Source organism: Pinus tabuliformis, chromosome J (genome assembly GCF_031772625.1).
Source record: "Pinus tabuliformis cultivar Carrire ecotype Pingquan chromosome J, CPIR1, whole genome shotgun sequence".
Classification (NCBI taxonomy): Eukaryota; Viridiplantae; Streptophyta; class Pinopsida; order Pinales; family Pinaceae; genus Pinus; species Pinus tabuliformis.
Genome location: NC_142295.1, coordinates 1,113,383,335 through 1,113,395,089, shown reverse-complemented (window position 1 = coordinate 1,113,395,089; position 11,755 = coordinate 1,113,383,335).

Genomic DNA, 11,755 nt, shown 5'->3' with positions numbered 1-11,755 from the left:
GCAACCGCAACTTGTCCAGTCAAGTGTTCAGACCCCTGTAACTTCTGTAGTTACTCAGCCGCCAATTGCACCGAGTACTCCACCTCACACGGCTGCAGCAGCTACCGCTTCATCTACCATGCTTACATCTGGAGTATCGGCAGCTCCGGTTTCTACTGTCCCTGTAACCACTCCTCAGACATCTGTACCGTTGTCTGGACCCACGATTCAAACCACAGTCCAGATGCCTGCAGGTCAACCTGGTACAAGTACGGTTGTTACTACTCAACCTCAATTTGTTCAACCTCCGTACCAGGGACAGTATCAACCTGGTCAAGCTGCCCAACAACCGGTTTACCAGTATCAACCGTATCCTGGGTACAATTATCAACCACCTCAACAACCCCAGTACGGTCCGGTTAATCCTGGTTTTCCAGGAGGATATAATATCCCCAATGCGAATCCTGTTCCTAGTTATCCTGGATATCCTCCTCCTGGGGCTGGTATTGTGACTCAGAGTTTCCGAGATCCTAACCGGCAGTTACCATTTATTGCGACTTTAGATTTACCCGACTTGACGCGCCTAACGAACGATCCAATTCAATATCTTCCGTTCTGGCCGCCAATGCCAAATAAGTTGCCCAGCGATATACCCAAGTTCGAAGGTAAGTCTGGAGAGGATCCGTCTAATCACGTGATGACTTACCACCTCTGGTGTGCATCAAATTCCATCTCAGATGATTCTATCCGCTTACGTCTTTTCCAGCGTACACTCATTGGTCTCGCAGCCAAGTGGTACATTGAGTTGCCACGGGCTTCTTTTTACAACTTTAGCCAGTTAGCTACTTCATTCTTAACTCATTTTCAGTTACCAGTCAGATACGATAATGGTACAGAATTATTAACTTCGCTAAAACAATCGACATCCACGTACATTTCTGATCACATCCATGAGTGGAGACGTCGAAGGAGATTAGTGAAAGTTTTTATCCCGGACCAAATTTTAGCTGAATGGTTTGTAAAATCATTATTACCAAGAATTACTGAAGATGTAGCTAAGGCCGGCGTAGTTACTGAGGAGCAAGTCATTGCTCAGGCACAATACCTTGACTTAGTTTACACTCAGTCGGGTACGTTACACGAGAAAATTCCGGATCTTCCAAAGTCAAACCAAATCGCTGCTGCTCCTTCGGGATCTCATGCCGCTGATGGTATGATCGGTATCGTGACTACGAAGAGTAAGAAGAAGTCTTCCAAGACCTCCAATACTCCAATTATCACTTTGCCTGATTCTCCGACAGGAGAGTCTTCTCCTCCTGAACTTACCGCCGACATTCACGCTGTAGAGTCATCTACGGCCAAATCCAAAAACGGTGGAAAGAAGAAAGGAAAGAAGAAGGCTAAAGCAGACAAGGCTCCAAAGGAGAAAACGGAAAAGTCGGAAACTAATGACGAAAAGCGCAAACCTCGTTATCCTTGTCTCATTTGTGAAGAAGATCATTTTACGAGAGACTGCCCTCATCGGGCCGAGGTAGTGAAAATAGTTAAAGGTTCTCCGACTCCTGCTGTGTTAAAGAATCCATTCCCCGAGCAGGAAAATAAGATGATAGGTTCTTCTTCGAATGCCAGTGAAGAACCCATTTTGATGATGTCTCATGTCAGGATTGCGACTCGATCGCAAGATTATGGTAGTAAGGCTCCTGTTGATGGTAAAGAAGCAGAATCTTCTAACTCTAACCCATCAACCTCAGCTCCTGGTTCCGATCCACTACAGATCGAAAAACCTAACCCAGACTTAGTGATTAAGCCGCCCGCCAAGGGTGTACTTCGAAGGTCTGCTTTCAATCCACATGCGAGAGCAGCCCAGAATTACAACATTGTTGAAGATTTAGCTGTTTCACCTTCAGCAATGTCGGCACTCGAAGTGCTGCAATCATGTCCAGCGCAACGAAAATTGCTTTTGTCGGCTATTGGAGCTGTCGATGTTCAGGACCCGAACCTAATGATCTTTGATCTAGAAAGTAGTACACCGCGTCTCCCCCATCAAATGGCTTTCCAAATTCCAGTGATAGTCAAAAACAGGCCTATTCATCGGACTGTGATTGATGAGGGAGCTTCTACGTGTATTATGTCGATTCAATGTTGGAGATCGCTTGGTTCTCCTTCGTTGAACCAATCCCCCACCATCCTTAAGGCCTTTGATGGCCGTGGGTTCCGTCCGTTTGGTATTCTACAAGAATTGCCTATAGGGGTCGAAGGTAAAACCGTTAGTCTGGATGTGGAAGTGGTTGATGCCCCTCTAGACTACAACCTTCTTTTGGGTCGAAGTTGGTCATATGCTATGACAGCGGTCGTTTCATCGGTCTTCAGAGTCATTAAGTTTCCACATAACGGTAAGATCGTGACTATTGATCAGCTGACATACTTTTCATCCGACCCAACCTCTTTAGAAACTATCCAGCATGTTGGTAAAACGACAATCCCTTATAGGGACATTGGTGTAGGTTTAGTTAAGGATTCCGGTTTACTGGGAACTTTTCCTCTCCCTCCACTCAATGCAGACCCTTCGTTCGCAACAATTCATATGATCACGTCAGAAAACATTATTTATGATGATCCTTGGTATGTTCCCTCTGACTCTGAGCTAGACTCACTCGGTGATGTTATGCCGTTGAGTCCGTATGAGATTGCTTATGAAGCTCTTATGTCTTTTACCGACTTTCATTCAACCGACCAAATGAATGTGGTCAGTGAAGAGTCACTTTTCACCTCACCCTTAGAACGGATAACGTTTCCCGAAGAAGTGTCATCTGACGAACAACTTCGCGAAATCCTAAGTGTAGATGATCTACCATGGGACGATCTCCATCACAGATCTTCGTTTTTACCTAAGGATGATGCTTTGAAAATGATTTTTCATCTATCTTTACCGCTGAATATGTCAAAGACGCTCAGGATCCAACGAAACATTCTGATTCAGAGCTGAATTTAGGGAATATTTCTCGTACTATTCCCATTGACATTTCAGTGAAGCCCGGAATCAAGGAGAACATTCATATAGGTGCCGCATGTACTGACGAAGAAATTGAAACTTACAAGGCCCTATTCCAAGAATTCCGCGACGTGTTTGCCTGGTCCTACGAAGAAATGCCAGGAATGTTGTTCATGAAATCAAAACCTACCCGGATGCTAAACCCATTCGGCAACGGTTGCGTCAGATTCACCCTCGAAAAGCAGCTGCAATCAAAGCCGAAGTCGAAAAGCTGTTGAAAGCAGGTTTCATTTATCCGATCCCGTTAACGGATTGGGTATCGAATATTGTTCCCGTCAATAAAAAACAAGGAACAATAAGAATCTGTATCGATTATAGGGATATCAATCGAGCTTGTCCAAAAGACAACTATCCTACGCCTTATATCGATCAAATTATTGATGATTGTGCCGGAAGTGAGATGTTTTCCTTCATGGATGGTTTCTCAGGTTATAATCAAATCAATATTCTACCTGCCGATCAACCAAAAACGGCATTCATTTGTCCATGGGGGACATTTGCTTATTGCAAATTACCTTTTGGCCTTAAGAATGCCGGTGCTACTTTTCAACGGGCCATGTCTTATGCATTTCATGACATCAAGCACATTGTGCAACCCTATCTCGATGATTTGCCTGCTCATTCTTTACACCGAGCTGATCACCTTGTCCACCTACGAGCAATCTTTATGAGGTGTAGGCATTATCGAATTCGGTTGAATCCCCACAAGTGTGTTTTCTGTATAGAAACAGGTCGATTGCTGGGATTTGTTGTTTCCAAAACCGGCATTCGCGTCGATCCCTCGAAAGTCGAGGCTATCATCCAATTGCCTCCTCCTTCGAGTTTGCGCCAACTCCAAAGCTTGCAAGGGAAAGCAAACTTTTTACGCCGATTCATCCCTAACTACGCCGAGGTCACTAAAGGTTTTACACGGTTGTTGAAACAGAATGTACAATTCTTTTGGGACGAGATTGCTCAACAATCTTTTGATGCACTGAAACACGCGTTGACCCATGCACCGTTATTGCATCCTCCCAACTACAACCAGGACTACTTCTTATACCTCGCAGCTTCGCATTCCACCATTGGAATGGTGTTAGTTCAAGAAGATGAATTCAAGGCAGAGCATGTGATATATTACCTTAGCAGAACCTTAAATCCAACTGAGTTAAAATATTCGCATGTGGAGAAATTGGCCCTGGCAGCCGTTCAAGCTGTCCAGCGTTTTCGTCACTACATTCTTCTCCGCAAAACTACTGTTATTTCGGATTGCAACCCTATGATTTATATCTTGACAAAACAACTGCTAGGGGGCAAGTACTCTAAATGGATCGTCATCCTGCAAGAGTTCGACTTGGAGTTTGAGAAGTCCAAGTCTAAGAAATCTTTAGTCTTCGCGGAATTGATGTGTGATTTCCCGAGTGCTGACACAGAGACTGTGGCAGAGGAGTCCATTGCGGACGAATCTTTGTTTCTTATTAGCACTGTAGATCCGTGGTATGGGGATATAATCATCTATCTCCAAACCCAAACCTTTCGGCCTGAAACTTCCAAGGAAAACCGTCGAAAAATTCGGTTTCAATCCCAGCAATACAGAATTATTGGAGATACACTTTATCGCCTGGGGGCAGACTTAGTTTTTCGACGTTGTTTAACTCACGATGAGGCTGAGAGAGTTTTGAATGATTGTCACTCTGGAGCATGTGGCGGTCATATGTCTGGGTATGCCACAGCTCAGAAGGTGTTGCGCGCTGGCTATTTCTGGCCGTCTATGTTTAAAGATTGTATCCTTGCCGTCAGAAAATGCCACAACTGTCAAGTGTTTGATCGCAAGATGCGCGCTCCACCTGCTCCTCTCCACCCTATAATTGCCGCTGGTCCATTCGCCAAATGGGGCATTGACTTTATTACTTGTAACCCTCACTCGGCCGGGGGGCATGCGTATATCATCCTTGCGGTTGATTATTTTACTAAGTGGGCCGAGGCGATGCCTACATTCGACGCAAGCGGCAAGACAGCTGCACTTTTCGTATTCAATCATATCATAACTAGGTTTGGTGTCCCACAAGCAATCATTACGGACCATGGAAGCCATTTTCGAAATGTCATGATGACTGAACTTACAAGCCAGCTTGGTTTGCGCCACGATAGCTCTACACCTTATTATCCGCAAGCCAACGGTTTGGTTGAGTCAATCAACAAAGTTCTAGTCGTCATGATTCGACGGATCATTGGTATCCATCGAACGAATTGGCATAACATGTTATTTTCGGCACTATGGGCATATCGAACTTCAGTGAAAAATTCAACAGGTTTCACCCCTTTCAGCTAGTTTATGGCTTAGAAGCTGTGTTACCTATTGAGTGCGAAATCCCATCACTTCAAATGGCTGTCGAATTACTTCCAGCTACTTCCGAAGAGGAGAAACGGTTGTTATACTTAGCTAAATTAGATGAGACTCGACGTGACGCTACTTTAGCTATCGAGACTCACGCGAAACGAATGAAAGCTCAGTACGATAAAAATGTAACCCCTCGAAGTTTTTCGGAAGGAGACCTAGTACTATTATATGATCAAGCAAACGATAAGCTAGGTGCTGGAAAATTCGTTCCCATGTGGCATGGGCCCTACATTGTAAAGCGAAAGCTAGCAAAAGGGGCTTATGAGTTAGTTGATTTTGATGGGGACTCTTTGGGCAAACCCAGAAATGGACTTTACCTAAAGAGGTATTATGCTTAAAATGGTGGATGGAGAAATTTTTAGATAGGTTAGATTTCCTTTCTAGCTAGCAAGTGTGTTAGTTTAGTCAGTGTGCTTAGCTTAGCAAGTGTGGTTTTTCGTCATTATTTTGGCTCATCTTGGTTTTACTCTTGATATTGTAGATGTCGACGCCTCTCCAAACATACATTGGATTTGCTGATGGTGCTTGTCGTAGTACACGGAATATCTCTTCCGCAGCTTGGGTTATCTATTCGCCCTCTGACGAGTTAGTTTCTATGCATGGGGTAAGCCTCGGTCAAACAACGAATAACATTGCAGAATACAGTGCAGTGGTTGAATTATTATCCGAATCTATTTCATTTGGAATTCGACGTTTGATAGTGAGGTTAGATTCTGAACTTGTTGTATTACAGCTTAATAGAGTTTATGCCATTAGAAATCCTGTGTTATTAAGGTTGTTTTTGAGAGTGCGTCTCTTGGAACGTGAATTTGATTACATTGAATATCAACATATTCCAAGGTCTTTGAATACATTAGCAGATGCAATTGCTTCTCAAGTGTTGGACAGACATTTATAATAATCATGCAAGTAAATTTAAAGACATTTCATCATACATGTTAAACAAGATAAGCCGATAATAGTGATATATAGATATAGATAGAAGTGTGTCCAAAAATATATACATCGTCTTCGATCATAGGTTTAACACACCTTATGATCGGCAAAATGATAGTGCAAAAAGTCAAAAATGTCACATGTGACTACAAAAGTGACTAGTCAATCACTGGTGGTGCTCTCTGTACGACACCACTGCGCGGGCTATCTTGCGCAGAAATCTCCTAAACGGTCCAGGGACTGCAACCACGAAGCGCTGAAGCCTCATTGGAATGTCATCCATAGTAGTCTCAGGTATATCTGCCGTGAGACGCTCTAGATCATGCTCCAAATCGGCTAGTACTTCTGCTGTCGCATCCTGTAAGGCCGGTGCCGGTGCAGCTGGATGTCGTCTGTCGTAAGGCCGGAGATTGGCTGGACGCTGTGGTCCAACATCTGCATTTTTAAAATTTTACTGTTACGTTGAGACGATATATATGAAAAATAAAAAATACATAATTAGAAAACTTGTGAAAATGAAAGTACCTCTGTCATCCCATTGTTCTCCCTGTGGAAGAACCATGTCCGGATCACCTCTGAAATCCATTCCGGCATATGGAAAGTCTTGTATCACAAAAAGCTGGCCCTCTAGCCAGTCGAAGTAACTGTCAGAGAATCGAACCACTGCAGCACCCTCGTCAGGATGCCGGGCCATCACCGCAACCCATCGAACAAGCTTTGGCTCCCGAGGACCCAAGTCATCAACAGTGAGTTGCTGAGGGATCAGCATAGGAACTCTCTCCAAGGCAAAGCTCACGACTAGAGGCCCATATCCAAAAGTCTTTAGTCGTCCGTTCTTTGCCTTGGTTAGTTGGCTCTTCATATGAGCCGACACAGCTTCGCACCAGTTGAAGATGGTGCCTTGGTAACAGTCAACTGCCATCCGCATTTGGGATCCGGAAGCAATGTGCAAGGCGGCCGCGCCACAAATCCTAGTGACCGTAAATGCAATAACTCTAAGTTCCGCCAGAGCGATGTGCTTTATCTCCACGCCCTTTTTATGGCGAGTCCCTGGTCTGCACCACTCCTCGCGGAGATCATCAAGGGATTGGCCACCCGGCCTGGTCCCCGCAAGGTTGAGTTGCTCACCTCTGTTTGGCAAGCCAGTGAGAAAGTATACATCCGAGGGCTCTATCTCGAGCTGGTGCCCTCCAATGTAAAAGCATTGATCTTGAACGTTCCATCGCTCAACTAGCCATTCCAAAAATCTTACCTGGCCCCTCATGCCCGGTATGGTCCAATATTTGTACAATCCACATGTTCTTAAGGCATCCAGAGAGGGTTGGTGGTTAATCGCAGCTTCATCGTCTTCTACGTGCTCTCTCTCTCTCCAGTCTAACATGTTTTGCCCCTGCACATCAAAAGAGTCAATTAGAAATTAATTTGAGAAAATTTGGTGGTTTTTTGAGAGAGTTAGGGTTTTGAAATGCGCCCTTTGCGGAAGACGCACCCCGGCTTTTTAGCACAGGGCGTCCGGACGCAGCTCGCCTGAAGGCGGACTGCGTCCCCAGACCTTTTTCCCGTGTGAGAAAAAGTCGGGGGACGCGGCTCACCCGAAGGGCACCTGCGTCCGCCGAGGGGCGCATTTTGAACCCAAAACCCCCCCAAAAAATGAAATAGAGACCAAAAACAAAAAACTAAACGGATAAAAATGAAGAGTGGGATGTGTAAAATACCTCGGTGAAGCGGCGTTCGATTCCGACGGTCAGATTTTCCGCAGCAACCACGGGAAGTTTCTTGTCAAAAGCTCCTTTTTCAACCTCAACAGTGAAACGGTAAAAATGACATGGTAAAAGGTCTTTTTATAGGTTTTTTGGATGAATTAGTTCATTTTTTACCATGAAAAGATGTTTTCAAATGTATTTTTGCCTATTTTAAACAGGTATGAGTAATGTGTCGCTTTTGTGCAGGACGAAGGGATTTCAAGGGAAATTGTAATTTTTCACAAACAAAATTTCAGAGTCATCTTTTAAGCCCTTTTCTGACTCCTAAAACATGAAAAGATCGCCGAGTGTTTCTTTTTCACTCGTTAAAACGGAATTAAAAGACGGTCCCCTTTTAGCTCTTTTCTGACCGTAAAATCAGGAAAAGATTGTCGGGTTTTTGTCGTTTCAAACTCGATAAGGAAATAAAACGACGTGTCTTTGATCGCTTTTTACTTTTCAGGTCAACGATACTATTATGAAAGTACTCCTTGGTCGCAAGATCAAGCGGTTCCCCCAGGTATTATTTTATACTTTTTCGGGCTTGAGGGACACAAATATACGAAAAAGTTCAACGTGGAGTTTCCTTAAGTTTTTCAGACTCTCTAAAATTGAAAAACGCCGAGTTTCTCCTATACTGGGCTCGTTAAACTTTTACAGTAAAGGACCTGTTCAATTACAAACAGGAACGAACCACTCCTTCCTAGGGTTCGCATTTAAACTAGGTTGGACTCGTCCGAAGGATGAGCTTATAATCAAGCATATGTTATCCTCCTCAAGCTTGTTAAAAATAAAGAGGTACTTGCCAGAAATGGTGGGGGAAAAAAGAGAAGAATGAACCTATTTGTCACCTTTTGCCTCAGAAGAAACTTTATTACCGCTCTTGAACACGACACTTTTCATTCACCTGGGTTGGGAAATCTTTTACCTCACAGTTGACTAAATCACTTTGAAAATCTTTAACCAGGTTCAGGGATCAACTTTGAGTTATTCGTCACCAAACCATCTGTTGTGTCGTTATGTGTTCAAGAGGTCTGCAAGCAAAACTTTCATCTGCAAAATACTTGTCATCCATTGACCATCCCTGAGTCAGTCCTTACAGCAACATTTCTTCAACTTGAACAATGATTTCGTGTTGCAGGCTTGCCTGCAACGGGTCGCTTTCTATCGACATCGACACATTATCTAGAAAGATGACTTAGGAATCGACAGTACCTTGAAGTCTGCATGCATCAATGGCAGGTTTCTCGCCTTTGACGTCAGTTTACATCATTGACTTTCGATCAGAGGATTCCGTGAAGTGTTCGACATCAAAACATCTATTCACATTTCACGGGTTGTGCTTGGTACTTTGAGAACCATTGACATTACTGGTGGTTTCTCTCACGCTTGTTAACAGTTTACATCATTGACTGGTAATCAAGTGGTTTCTACCATGTTCGACATCGAATCATTTAATCACATGGCTAGAATCGTACCAATTCGGGAAGTAGAAGTGAAGACCCTGGATCTAGTTTCTACCATCCAGGCTGCGAGGAGTTTTGTATTCATTATCTATGTAGACTAATCATAAACAGATGGCTGCGTCCATACTGTGTCTACAAAAGTCTATAAAAATGATGTACTGCAAGATCATTCCTATATCAGAATAGTTAGTCCATTAGTTAAAGTTTTGAATCTGAGTATGGGAATGCCTACCTCAGTGATGATATAATCTTATCCATGTATTTTGTGTTGAAAATTGCAGGTTCCAACCAGGCCATCCACAAGGCAATCCTTGAAATGATAAAGCGCTTCACCCTTCCTAGAATTACAAAACCCTATTCTATTCCAGGCTTCGCACTTTAGGGGGCAATCTGTTACACTAAAAAATGTCACCTTGACTACTTACAGTTAGTATGGCTCCAATCAACAAGTCATGCTACCCTCTTAGGCAAGTCTCATGCCTCTGTTATCCATCTCAAACTCAAAGAAGAGAGAAAGTCTTGTAAAAATCATGTTTATCTCTGGGGTCGCAGGTTCTCTCTAGCCTTACCTGCGGGGACGCTGACCATGTTCACAAAATATGCGTCCATGGACGCTCTGTATGTTAAGGGACAGGTGCGTCCCTCTGTAAAAGGCAAAATGCGCGAGTTTTATCTTGAAAAAGTTACTTGTGGTTACTTCTAGAACATTCTAGAGGTCGGTTTGATGAAATGGATGCGCCTCCAGTTGGTTCATGTATCTCTATTAAGGGGGAACCTATCCCATCAATAAGGGAGCTATCCCACCCATAGAGGGGGATGATCCCATTGATAGTGGACCTGAATAACCTCTTTACAGCACTATAAATGAAGGCATTGAGCCAGAAGGAGAGGAGGTTGGAGCTATACATTTTCTTTGGGTAAATGCTGCAGGATTTAGGTCTTCCATTAGAGCCTTTGTGAGGAGAGATTGTCTTCACTTGATTCTACTTGGGAGAGGGTGAGCTTTGTCAAAGTAGAGGAAAACCCTTGATGGACCCTGGGAGGAACTTGCACAACACCAAGGCCAGGTTGTAAGAGTTTCTTTGTTTCGTTATTAATACAAACTGGTTTATTTTTCTCAATAGCTTGTGTTAATGAGTTATTTCATGTGTTCCTTGGTCTGCATGTTGAATATATGTTTTATTATATGAAATGCAAGTGCTTGGTAATTGTTTGATTGTTTGTGGTTGCAGGAATTGACTTGAAGGAGGAGCTCATCCGGATCGTCAAGAACGGACTTCAACAACAGCGTTTTGGAATAAGGTAAGCCTAAACACTTGTAGTTTTCATGTTGTAAAAGGTGTATTTAGAGAAAGATCATTCCATTTTGTCTTGTTTGTCATTAGAATGTCTTAGACTTCTAGGAAGGTCAGTCGTGTCCGCACCCTTGACAGATTCCGTGTGACAGAGAGAACATCTTCTATAAGTTTGGCTATCCAAGAGAGCTGGTCACTGATCAAGGGAGCCAGTTCACCTCCCACCTGGTTGAAGATCTCCTAGCTCATCACAAGATCAAGCATAGAACCTCCACTCCCTATCATCCTCAAGCAAATGGGCAGGTGGAGGTCACCAATAGAGCATTAGAAGGGATCTTGACTAAAGTGGTGAGCAGCAGAAGAAAGGACTGGGCAGATCGCCTGGTTGAAGCCACATGGGCTTACAACACCACTTGGAAGACCACCACCGGCTTCACACCTTATGAGCTGGTCTATGGGAAGAAAGCTTTGCTGTCCATTGAGTTTGAGTATAACACTTTGAGGATGGCAGCTCAGCTGGACCTAGATCTCAGCCATGCACAGCAAGAAAGGTTATTGCAGCTGAATGGACTGGATGAGCACCGCATGCAGGCCCTCCTTCACTCAGAAGTGGTTCAACTTCAGAGGAAGGTGTGGCATGACCAACATCTCCATGACAAGAAATTTCAGAAGGGAGATTGGGCTTTGTTGTATGATTCTAGATACAAAGATTTCAAGGGGAAGTTGAGAACCAGATGGCTAGGACCATATTTAGTGGAAAAGTGTCATGACAATGGATCCGTCCTCATTCAAACCATTGATGAGGAAACCATTCCCATGCTTGTCAATGGGCATCGATTGAAGATCTACAGGAAGCCTCCCTCAAGACAAGAGTTCATCAAAACAATGGAGAAGGCAGTATTTGT